General features: G+C 42.0%; 1 protein-coding gene across 1 annotated transcript in view; it reads left to right on the top strand.

Annotated features, from left to right (window-relative positions):
• Positions 1–1,525: 1,525 nt before the first annotated feature.
• Positions 1,526–13,096, top strand: part of MGAT4A (alpha-1,3-mannosyl-glycoprotein 4-beta-N-acetylglucosaminyltransferase A) — a 151,238-nt gene continuing 139,667 nt past the window's right edge. The window contains exon 1 of the mRNA XM_032352003.1: positions 1,526–1,669. The gene's annotated coding sequence lies outside the window, so the exon portion shown is untranslated. The remainder of the gene's footprint in view (positions 1,670–13,096) is intronic.

The following is a 13,096-nucleotide window of genomic DNA, read 5'->3' as shown; positions in this document are numbered from 1 at the left end:
TTAATAACTATTAAATTAGCACGGAGTTTGATTCTCCCCCAAGTATACTTCATAACTGTGGAGCAGGGCAAGGGCCTCTGTTCCTGCCTGGGTCCTGCTGGGTCCTGGGTTCCTGCTCAGACAAAACCGAACCCCTCCCAGCAGCCCAGCCCTCAGGGTATAGGCCAGGCCCTGAGCTTGTAGGGACTGCCCCTGGTCTGTGGGGCCCCTCAGGCCTAGGACATCTTCTTGGATGGAAGAATGAACCTGTCTCTCAGGAAATGCTTCGCAGGGCCATGTGACTCTGATGTTTGCCACAAGCTGGAGAAGGAGGTTGTGTTTGGAGTTTGTCCTTTTCATCTGCTAAGGGTCGAATGGCATCCCCCTCAAAATTCATATGTTGAAGTTCCAACTCTCAGGGCCTCGGAAAGTGACTGACTTTGAAGGAAAGGCCTCCAAAGAGAGGCCTTTTGTTTGAGAGACAATGAGTTGAAAATGGGATTGTTAAGCACCTGCCCTGTTCCTAGCTGTCCCCAATCCCAGGTGGACTCTCTTCTTCCCTGGAAACCCTTTGAATCGTGGCCCCATGATGGAGTTGGAGATGGCATGAAGAGCCCGATGAAGTATTTGCGAGGAGATTAGCAAGCAAACATCCCAGACAGAGGGACGACCGTGTGCGAGCCAAGAATAGAGAAGCCACAGGAGAAAGCAAACCTGCCAGCACCTTGACATTGGACTTCTAGCCTCTAGAATTGTGAGAAAATGGATTTCTGTCGTGCAAGCCCCTGTCTGTGGTCTCTGTGAGGGCAGCCTGAGCAGACTAATACACCATCTGTGCCCCAGTCCTTGGACCGTCCTCAGTGTCCTCACAGTGTGTCTCCTATTCAACTCTGCTTCTAAAGGGTCCCCACCCAGGCTAGCCCTCATGAAGATCACCCTCTCTCTCTCTTAAAACCTGATCTTGGGGACGCCTGGGTGGCTCAGTTGGTTAAGCCACTGCCTTCAGCTCAGGTCATATCCCAGGGTCCTGGGATCGAGTCCCACATCGGGCTCCTTGCTCAGTGGGGAACCTGCTTCTCTCTCTGCCTCTGCCTACCACAATGCCTGCTTGTGCTCTCTCTCTCTCTCTGACAAATAAATAAATAAAATCTTTAAAAAAAAAAAAAAAACCTGATCTTGGCAGCTGCATGTTGGAGATTAATATTAAAGTGTAAGGAACTGTGAACAGCTTCATATATTACCCTGATCATGGCAGTGACCCAGCCCAGGAAAGGAGAAGCCAAGTTGAGCGGTACTTTGAACTTCAACAGCCACCTTTGAGCAGACAGGAAATGCAGGGGAGTGGAGGGGCCCATCTGTCCTGTTCCCACCCCATCCAAGGCCATGCCTTGCACCTGCCTTGTTCCCAAGGCCTGTTTGCAACTGCCATCCCCAGGTGGTCACTGTTCTTCTCTGGAAGCCCTTTGAAAGGCAGTCCGGTAGGAGTCAAATATTAACTGCTGCCAGGTGTTTCCTCAGGCCACCTCCCGCTGTGTGGGCTAACCCATCCTAATGAAAGGGACTGGAGTGTCTTCTTGCAGTGGGAGACCAGACACGCCTCTGATGGAGGGTGGGAGAGAAGTTTAAGAGGACCAGCGCCCCCCGACCTCCGCCTGTGCTGGAATCCGCTGGGAAACTTCTCTTCCCATGAGTAAGTACAGTGATTTTTTTCTTAATAGTACACATCTGTAGCTGGAAAGAGCACAAGGAAAAGAAGCTCTAATAGCAATTTGCTTTGTGGGGATTTCTTCCTCTAGCATGGGTCACTAACCCCGAGCAAAACAACCCTGTCTGGAGAAAACACATTTCGGGAAGGGATCTGAATATTACAATTGTATTTATCTAGCTATCTGAGCCATGAAAAAACATTTTAAAATATATTACACCACACCCACCCCTTCCCCTACAAAGGTAAACCGATTAAATGCAGTTATCATTAGGCTATGGACAACCTTGTCAAATGGGCCTCACTTAAAAGCAGGGATGGGTAAGGGATTTGAGTCTGGATACTTTAAGGAGCAGAAGGAGGGTACGAACCTTTTTTCCTGGATTCCGGGCTCTGCAGAGACTGGGAACAGCTGGCCACTATCTGTCTTGGATTGTCTACAGGTAAGAAAAATCCCCAGTCCAGACTGCTTTCCTCATTCTCTACACACACTTTTAAGACTCACCTGGGCTCTGGGGCTCCCTGCTCAGCAGGGATCCTGCTTCCCCTCTCTCTCTCTCTCTGTCTGCCTCTCTGCCTACTTGTGATATCTATCTGTCAAATAAATAAATAAAATATTAAAAAAAAAAAAAAAGACTAACCTGGGCTGTCAAGTGCAGGATGGGAAGGTAGGTAAGGCCTCAGAGGTCTCCTAGCCTCTCTAGTCCCCCAGGACTTTCCTCTCTGCTATCAAAACCATGTGAGAAACAACTACAAACATACTAGAAAGATGTCAGAAACTCAGCCACCCAGCAGCCTTGCAATGGCTAACAGCTGTCAAGAGCACTTTGACAAACTCAAAACCACACATAGCCTTCAGCTAAAAAAAAAAATTGTACTCTTTATGTATTCTCAGGTAGGAAGGTCTAGAAGAGCCTAATGAAGCCTCCTCATGCCCCCCCAAAGAGACAACTCCCTGACTGAAGCTAGGGACTGTCCTCTTTTTAATTTGTACAACATCCCACCCACTGTGCCTTTTGAAGCATGCCTTCCTGTTAGATATGGGGACCACTAGGACCTTCTGCTGTGTCTTAGTGGATAGCACAGATGTGGAAGAGACACAGGCTTTGGAATCAGATTTATTTCTGTTTGTGTCCCAGATCTGCAATTTAATATATGTGACCCTGGGCAAGTTCATTCTTTCTGTGCATCAGTTTCCTCATATGTAAAATGTGATAATGATGGTAACTACCTCTTTTGGGGTGTGTGTGTGTGTGTGTGTGTGTGTGTGTGTAGGGCTGCCCCCACACCTACAACAGGTAACGCTCTGACACCAGCTGGGTGTCCTACAGTTCAACGCGATCGTGACACAGTGCCCCTGGAGAGAGCCTCGGGTCCCACAGGTTAAGGGTGCAGTCCTACGAGACTTCCCACCCCCACCTGAGTGCCAGTTCCAAATCTGGGTTGTTACCTTTTCTTCTGACCCACTGGCTCTAAATCAAAGGTTCCCATGACCTCCTCCTCGTGTTCGATTATTTTGCTAGAGCAGTTCACAGAACTCAGGCACATTTTCCTCACTTGATCACTGGTTTATTATAAAAGGAACAGGCATGTGGAAGAGATGCCGAGGGCGAGGGATGGGGAGAGGGCAGGGAAAGGACAGAGCTGCCCTGCCCTCCGGTGCAGCCTCTCCTGCAGCCTCCAATGTTCACCAAACTAGCTGAAAGCTCTCTAAACCCGGTCCGTTAGGATTTTATGAAGGCTTCACTGCATAAACACGACTGATTAACGGAGGTGGCCAAACCACCTCCAACCCTCTTGGCCCCGCCCCCCGTCCGGAAGTCAGGAGGCGGGAACTAACCGGTCCACCCCTCTAATCTGATTGGGCCTCCGGCCCTTGGGTTTGGCCTGGAACTCACCTCATTAACATAACAAAAGACCCATATCGCTCTCCTCGAGGAAAGTTCTGAGGATTTGGGTAACTGTTAGAGGTGGGGACACAGACCACATGTCTATTTCATATAAATCACCATATCACATGACCTCACTGGGTTAGTGAGGATTAAATGAATGAGTACTCGACCATAGCACACTGTAAAAGCATTCAGTAGTATTGGGGTGAGCTGTGTGAGCCTCAGTTTCCCCATCTACAGCATGGACCTATTATTATAAGGATTCAACGAGATCCTGAATGTCAAGTACCTGGCTCAATGAACGTTTATTCCTTTTGTACTATGTTAGGGAAAGCTGGTAATTCTGTAACACCTCATCTGGCAGGAACATTCATTGACACAGATGTCCTTACCCCGCTCAACAGCCCAATAGTCAGAATGAGTATCACCAAAGTCACACTCTGAGGACTGGTTTCTTGGTAGTGACACTTTCACTTTCCAGACACAAACTTCTTTTGAACACTGAGGGTGAGTCAGACACAAAGCCGCCACATTCCGAGCTTTATCTCATTTAATCCTTAAAACAACACTATGAGGTAGATATTATCGACCCTGTTTTGCAGATAAGGAAACTGGGGCATGGGGAAGGTAAAGAACTTGCCCACAATCACACCATCAGTCCTTAAACCCAGGCCTTTCTGACTACTGAGCGCGGCCTTGAAGCTCTGTGGTTTCCAGAAGCAGAGCTGATGGCTAAGCAGCTGATGCCACAGAACGTGTCACTGGCAGGCATGAGGACAGGAGGGCGAGAAGAGAGCATAGTCATCCGGGGCAGAGACTGAGTAGGAGTTTAATATCTTGGTTCCTCCCCACCTGTGCAGCGCAGTCCACCCTCCCCATCATTGCTCAGGGGTCTCTTCCTGTTCTCTGAATATTGACAACCTGTTGTTTTTTTAATGGCCTTATTGAGATATACTTCACATACTATAGAATTTTCCCATTTAAAGTGTACAATGCAATGGCTTTTTTAGTATATCCACAGAGCTGTGAATCATTAGAACATCATCCTCTCCAAAAGAAACCTGTGCCCCTGAGCCACTATGCCCCAATACCTCCCTCCCCCACTCACTCCCTCTAGGCTTTAGGCAAATACCCATCTACTTTCTATATTTGCAGATTTGCCTCTTCAGAGCACTTCATCTGAATGGAGTCACACACTATGTGGTCCTTCGTGGCTGGCTTCTTTCCCAAAAATCTAGTTTTAAATAAAAAATGGTTAAAGTTCAATATACGTTACTTGGCACAAAGCAAAGATGTTCAGGAAATACTTACTGAATTGAAATTGATCATAAATGATTGCTCTGTGTCATATAGAAAAAGCTACATTATACTCATCCTTTAAAAAACAGTGAATGATAGCTTTTTAAAAATTTTCCACTAAAAATAGATAAAAACCTAAAATCTATGCTTAAAGGTAGCTCAGTCACTGGAAACTTGGCTTTCTGGAGGGACTTGCTTTTGCACACTCCAGAAGGTGGAAGTTTTACAACACTATGGATTCACCCCATTTTTTGTTTGCTTATTCTGTTCTTTATTGTGCCTGATGCTATCAAACCCCATTCCGTATATCTATGAGTTTTGATTTCCAAGTCTTTGTCTCTCACCTTAGAGAGTTAATGTGACAGTAGGTTCTAACCCCATACTGGGTCATCTCTTTGATTGATTTATTCATATGCGTCATCTTGTACTATTGCCAGTGAAAATTTAGGATATACTAGTCCAAGACCAGCCTTTGAAAACACTGTGTGTTTTCTAATACCAACACTTTGACCAAATTTTTCTGCTTGCTGAGTGGTTTATGTGGGAGGAGTTTAAACTCCTTGCTGAAGTTAACATACATCATGTAAACGATAACATTTGATTTACCAAACTTAGAACCAGTAGAGTTTTACCGGTCTGGTAGGATTTGTTATTCCCAAAGCCAGTGAAGAGCATTTTGTGTTTAGTCCTGGGGTGGGTTAAGTAGTATGGGATCCATAATTATTTGGAAAAGTTAGGGCCAGGTCTCCAAAGAGAAGCATGGAGGGGTCTGTGCCCAGCCAGAACGTGGCTGCTGAGACTCGGGGTCTGGAGGCCAGAGTGAGGGTGTTTCAGAGCACCCAAACTCCTCCACTGGGGTCCCCCAAAGAACACTTGTTGGGAGTTGGCCAGCCCCCTTCCTGCCCAAGCTCTGTGTAAACCCCTAGTTGGCCTGCTCTAGCTCCTGAGCCCAAAGCCAGGGGATCCATAATTATTAGGATTAGGTATTTTCCTTTGTGAAAACTCTGAGCATCATTTTCTTTTTTCTTTTTAATTGAAGTATAGTTGGCATACAGTATTAGTTTCAGGTGTACATCATAATGATTCAACAATTATGTAGGAAATGAACAGCACAATCTAAGTGTAGTTACCATCAGTCACTGCACCAAGTTATTACAATATTATCGACTATATTCCCTATGCTGTACTTTTCATCCCTATGACTTGCTTATTTCATAATTGGAAGCTGGTACCTTTTATTCCCTTCACCTGTTTCACCACCTCCTCCACCTGAGAATGATTTTTATCAGTTTCTTATTTAGTTACCTTGCTAATTCTCCTAAAGTTATCAAAATCCATGGCAATTGTTAAGCACTCTAAATCACCAGGACTTGTGTTTTGTGCATATCTCTAGTTTAAATAAATATAAATTAATTCTTTGCTTCCATATCATCTCCAAACTCCTAATACTACTGTTGAATCTTCACACAACCTAGAGCCTACTGTTGGCCATAGCAGCTGCTGGCTTAGGCCAAGCTTAGGGTGTGACACTGCCTCCTGGGTGTTCCCCACATTGGTCAGGGACATCCTCCTGACAGTTCCAAGTACCCGCATAACTATCCTCCTAGACTGCACCAGAGAAGCCTGGCCTTTTCTGGAAAGTTCTGTGATTTGTCTCCAGTAAGCTGCTGCTATGGCCGCAGCAGGGCATCCAGCTTCCCCAGGAGCATCACAGACCCAGACCCTCCTTCTTGCAGCTTTTCCCCTTCCGTGGTCCCTCTCCTCCAGCCCCTTGCCAGTGTCTCCCAGCCCCCACTTTGGCTTACTGTTTCTCGTGCCATTCTGTTCCTAGCTGCTCCTAACTGGCAGGCAGCCAGAAGCCTCATTCACCAAGTGCGGAAGTCAAGTCTAGTGCAAGTTCCCCTTTAAAACTTGGGGCTGACCCAGCATCTTCCCAATTGTATGGACCTTCCTCAGTCTTAGTACTTGATTGTGTTTGATCTACAGAACTGACAAATGTTTCCCGTTTTCCATGCCCATGCCAGTCTCTTCGGAAATCATCTGGCTCACTCCCAAATTTCTGCAGCTCTGCATCCCCATTACAAATTGTGGAAAATCACATAGAGAGCTTCATAGAAAGATAAATAGAACCCCCATATGTAGCTATAATCCATCAGTTCTCAATCTAATACTTTCAAAATGTAGTTGATCATTCAGTTCCGAGACCAGATGGTACAAAAATTATCATTCATCAATTGTTACAATCTTTCAGAAGGGTGATTTAGTAATGTGTCAGGACCACTTAAAAACCCTTAGAATTACTCATTCCACTCCTAGAAATTTATCCTAAAGACATCAACAGATGTGCACCAAAATTTGTATGCAAGATTACCATGTAGAATTTCTATTTTGAGAAAACTTGGAAATGGTCTAAGTGCCCCAAAATAGGACTAAGTAAAATATGGTACAAATATATGGTACTATATTGGTACATCAATATAGTGAAATATTATATAACCATTAAGTTATGTTTTTGAACAATATTTTTAAAATAAGAGAAATTCCAAAACTTCTTAAGAAATTTTAAAAAATAAGAGTACACATAAAGTGAAAATGGGCTATAATATAATATAATAATATTTATTTATATAAATTTATAAATTTATATAAATTTATAAATTTATATAAATATGTAATATTTATATAATAATATCCCAGTTTTGCAAAAGGAAGGAAAAATGTTTCCATGCACCCATGCTTAGGACAAACACAAAAGCATTAACAGTCTTTATCTTTGGGTGGTAGAATTGCTCGCAACTCAAAAAATATATTTTGCCATATTTTCCAAATCTTCTGCAACAAATGTACTATTTTCCTAATCAGAGAGATTATTGTTATTTGTTAAAAAGAAATTAGGACACCAGAAAAGCAAAAACAAAACATTAAAGGTCTTTGCCTGATGTTTTTTTTGACTATTTTACCCCATCCTTTCTTACTGATGTAGATAAAAAGGGGTACTAACATTTATCCTGCTGAGAAACTAATTTCATCCTGCGCCTCTGGAAGGGACATAATTTTCCCATTTAAAATTTTTCCCATCTTAAATTTAAACAAAGTCACAAAGAAAAGTGTGGAGAAACCAAGAGGTGAACACAGGTCCGTCAGCTCCAAAGGTGTGTCTGCTGTCCCTCATCCCAGGGGGGCCCAGAAGAAACTGACAAGAGGCCAAATGTGAATTTCAGGCAAGGCTTTATCAGGCTTATGTTCTGCACAAGGGAGACAGCACAGAGGAGAGGGTCCTCAGACTGACTCCCAAGGAGAGGTCAGGGAGAGTTTTTAAAGACCCTAGGTGGGGCAAGGATGACATCTAAGCAAGTAGAGGCGGGGATTTATTATTAGCACCTGTGCAATTAAAGGTCATGCTTCTTGTGCCCCATGTCTAATTAACATGGTAAATCTCCACCCCTGGGGTGTTTTTTATTATAATGAGGGAAAAAGTCGGTGAAAGGTCATCCCTAGGGTCCACCTTGGCGCTGACTGGTTTGGTCTTGTCTTCACCCCAAAGTCCAGTCTTGGGAGTGAGCATCCTCCTTTCAGTAAGCATCCTTTCTCTGCATTCCTGCAAGATAGCACACTTAAGAGGTATGGAGTTTGAGCTTTTCTTTTTCTTCCTTATGGAGGCAGCCAAGGAAGGCTGGGTTTTGTGGGCAGTGTTGAGGCAATCTGAGTCCAGTCCCTGCTCTGTCTCTTTCCCCTCTGAGAGATTTTACTATCCTAATTCCTAAGGAAAAGGGGCCAAAGTTCTCATCTTCTGAAGCTGCTTCTTGCTGAGCTGGGCCTGCATCCCCGTCCTACCCTAGAGGCATAAAAATCTCTCCCTGGCTGCTCTGATGATTTATAAGGACTCGGATCCTCCCATCCTGATAGAGGTTGGAATCCTTGCATCACCATTAGCTTAACTTGGAAATGCTGAGGCCAAGAAGACACCAAGATTACCAAGACATGAAAAAGAGCCCCAAGAATAACAGCAAAAAAAAAGGCCAAGAGCCCAAAGAAAGGCAAGAAACAAGTAGCATTTTGTGGGTACCATTCATGAAGTCCCAGGTGGTCTGAGTGGTGACTTTGTTAAAATTATGTAGCCATGTAGCCTTTTGGGGAAGGATGTCAGTCCTTTGTTCCATTGTTCCACCTGTCCAGAACAAACAGATGTATTTGTAATAGCACATATTCTTCTTTGTTTAGCTAGTACATAATCCAAGGCAAATCAGTGGTCTAAGACCATTGACGCCAGAGAATCCAATGATTTTTGTTATGAGTTTAAAATCTTGTCCCATTTCAGCCACCACCGTAGATAATGTGGCCGTGATATTTTGTGTGACAGCATTGTTATGAATTATTTCCCCGGCTAGACCTCTCAAGGAAACAAACCAACCAAGCGGACTGTTTTGCCAATCAGCAGACCCATCACTGGTCTGGACCTTGGAGATAGCAGACTCACACAATAGTCGGGGAGTCTGTCCTGTTGTCCAGCTGTTTAAATAATCATATGTCCACGGAAGACTTTTATTATCCCCACCAAGTCACAAGCACGAAGATAGTGTAAATATGGGCCATTGTGGCCATTTTTCTCTGAAGTTTACCTCAAGTTGTCCAGTGGCATCAGTTTGCAGGGCTTGAGGGTAAAAGACAGTTTTAGTTCTAGTTCTGAACGATCCCAAGTCAAGAAAATGAAAGAAAATTGGAGGCTGTAGTTTGGTGAGTCATAGCCAGATATTCTAGGATGTTGTTCCAAAACAATTTAGGATCCAGCCCAGTTTTATAGGCAAACAATAAACATTTAAAGACAATCAGAACCAGAATCTAATGTTCATAAAGGTGTGTTATTGAAACGTAATCTTGCTCTGTAACGCTACCCTCACTTTTGTCAAAGAGAATCAAATTAAGTCTCATTTGTTTGTAAAGGAAGAGTCTTTTTTTTTTTTTTGGATGATTTTTATTTATTTGAGAGAGAGAGCATGAGGAGGGGAGGGAAAAGAAGACTCCCTGTCTTTCAGATTTTTAACCTGTCCATATTTGAGTCTTTTGACACATAATTATTGCTCTGATGCTCTTGAAAATGTGTTTCATTTTCAAGGAGATACAGATTTCTGTTATCTTTAAGATCATAAAACTAAACTGGGTAAGAATCTCGAGAACAAAGGGGAAAACTACATTCAAACAGAATAAGAATTAATAACGTGGGGTTAACTAAATGAAGAAAGGACTATAGTTTTTATGACTCTTGTGTAAAACATTGCTGGTTCTTTAATGTTTGCTCTTCTAGATTTAAGAAAACTTTTTCTCTTGAGATATCTATGACTTATAGAAATACATTAAAATATTCCTTTGTGAATGGATTGAAGCATTTATCTTTTCTCCCTACCTGAACCCTCCAGAATGCAGAAACTCTCAGTGAGTATTCTTTCTTTCATGGTAGTTATAATTGCTTGCATGAAGTTCAACAAGAACCAGCTCTCCTTGTAACAGGACCCCATTGGAAACATGGGTTATTTTCCCAAGGCTTTGATGAGAATGTAAAATTTGAGAGAGACATACATAACATAGATAGGACCAGACAGGTTTAAGGAATTAAGGTTGACTTTATGGAGTCAATAGAGACCCCTCGAAATGTTGGCCTGATACCTTGCTTACAGAGTTCCCAGGAGTAAAGAATGTCACTTCCTGGCAGGTGCAGGAAACCTTAGGATATTTTGGGGATCTTGAGAAGAGGAATATACCCAAATCTACAGGTATTGCAGGCAAATCTGAAGGCAATTTTTGCCTTGGCATCTAGCCTTCAGAGGCTGTTAAAAGTTCGATCTAAGACACCTTATAAAAAGTTCCAGCGAATCAGATTTAAAAACAAACAAACAAGGGGTGCCTGGGTGACACAGTGGGTTATACACCTGACTCTTGATTTCAGCTCAGGTCATGATCTCTGGGTCCTGAGATTGAGCCCCACACTGGGCTCCATGCTGGGTGTGGAGCTTCTTTAAGATCCTCGCTCTCTGGGGCACCTGGGTGGCTCAGTGGGTTAAAGCCTCTGCCTTCAGCTCAGGTCATGATCCCAGGGTCCTGGGATCGAGCCCCACATCAGGCTCTCTGCTAAGCGGGGAGCCTGCTTCCTCCTCTCTCTCTCTCTGCCTGCCTCTCTGCCTACTTGTGATCTCTGTCTGTCAAATAAATAAATAAAATCTTTAAAAAAAATTTGATAAGAGCTCATTATAACGCAGTTGACAAGGAAATCTAGTTATTTCTGCAACACACATTTGAATAATTAGAATTATACTTGATGACATTATAAAAGGACATATTAAAACTTTAAGAATTTAATATACTTTCTGGAACAGATAGTAAGTCTAATTAGTCAAAAATGACTTTATTTAGAATTTTAGTCTTGGGAAGTTTGTTAAAAAAAAAAACAGTTTTAAGGCAAATGCCTAAATAGGATCACAGATCATTATAAAACTCAGATCTTATCTATTTAACCAAGGTGGCAATAAAAGATTCTAAAGGCAAATACATTCCCTTTTTATGGCTGAGTAATATCACATTGTATATATATATACCACATCTTCTTCATCCATTCATCAGCCAATGGACGCTTCAGCTATTTCCATAGTTTGGCTACTGTAGATAATGCTGCCATAAGCATTGGGGTGCATGAATCTCTTTGAATTAGTATTTTTGTATTCTCTGGGTGAATACCTAGTAATGTAATTGCTAGATGTTACTTAGTAGTTAGCAAAATTTAGCTCTTGAAATTGAGGATTTAACCTTATTGAGTAACCAAAGACCTGATAAAGACAAAACGTAGAAGCTTTGTTTTTCCAGACAGATAAAGAAAATCTTTGTTTACAATTTCTAACAAAGAGTAGAACAAAAAGCTAAGAAAACTTTGGTTTTTGTTTTGTTTGGTTTGGTTTTTAACAGAGAAAAGCCAAATTTCAATCTTATACCAGGGTACTTTTAAAATTTATTTTTATTTTTTTAAAAGATTTTATTTAGGGGCACCTGGATGACTCAGTGGGTTAAAGCCTCTGCCTTCAGCTCAGGTCATGATCCCAGGGTCCTGGGATTGAGCCCCTCAGCAGGGAGCCTGCCTCCCTATCTCTCTCTGCCTGCCTCTCTGCCTACTTGTGATCTCTGTCTGTCAAATAAAAAAAAAATTTTAAAAATCTAAAAAAAGAAAAAGATTTATTTATGAGAGAGAGAGCACGAAGAGGGGAAGGAGCAGAGGAAGAAGAAGACTCTTCACTGAGTGGGGAGCCTAACCTGGGGCTCAATCCCAGGACCTTGAGATCATGACCTGAGCTGAAATCAAGGGTCAGATGCTTAACTGACTGAGCCACCCAGGCACTCCCACTAGGGTGCTTCTAAAACTCATTGTCTCAGTCTTTGTCCTTATACCATGCATAAAGTTCTTTTCTAAAGATTCTCTTTTCACAGGTTTTCCAAATTTTTTTCTTTTTTTAATTTAGATTTTGTCCTAAGCCTTCTCACTCTAAATAACCAGTCTTTATTTTAGGACAAAATTATTTTCTCTTCCCTCAACAGAAATATATTTTCATTTCTCGTACCTTTCTTATTAAAAACATATCTCACTTTCTTGCATGCAAAGTTGTTTTCCTTATCATTTCTGCTATTATCAATTACATTTATCAGAATTTTAATTCTTAGAAACCTCAGTTTCTAGTAAAAACTGAGCAGTAAGCTATTGTTACATCAGAATTCTTTAGATGGGAAATTTATGCATACTGTTCATAATTTTTAGAAATGTGGGGTTTTTTATAGTACAACTTTCAATAAAGCATAAGACATGCTTACTAGCTGACCTAAATTTATCTTTAGTTTCTCTATAATAAGCCAAAAAAAAAAAAGGAAAAAGCAAAAGCAAAAAAAAAAAAAGCCTAAGTAGATAAAGCTATGTTCAGTAATCAATGCTCTAGCAATCTGTCTTATTTGGAAAAGACTTAGATATCTAAAGAGCTTAACCCAGTTTATTATTTAACTCAGCAAAACTTCGGAGTTTTAGGTTACCAAAGATCATGAAAACCATACACCCTTTTGCTTCTTCAACCTACTTGTTCTTAACAATTACCTATGAAAACTTGGAGAGACAGACAAAAATGAACCATCATGGAAAATCTTCTTCTTGTTGACAAATTGCAAACAGAGATAACAGAAGCTTATTTGACCTTTT

This window comes from Mustela erminea, chromosome 7 (genome assembly GCF_009829155.1).
Source record: "Mustela erminea isolate mMusErm1 chromosome 7, mMusErm1.Pri, whole genome shotgun sequence".
NCBI classification, from domain to species: Eukaryota; Metazoa; Chordata; class Mammalia; order Carnivora; family Mustelidae; genus Mustela; species Mustela erminea.
The sequence above is the reverse complement of the archived record's forward strand: the minus strand, read 5'-3'. Positions and strand labels throughout refer to the sequence as shown.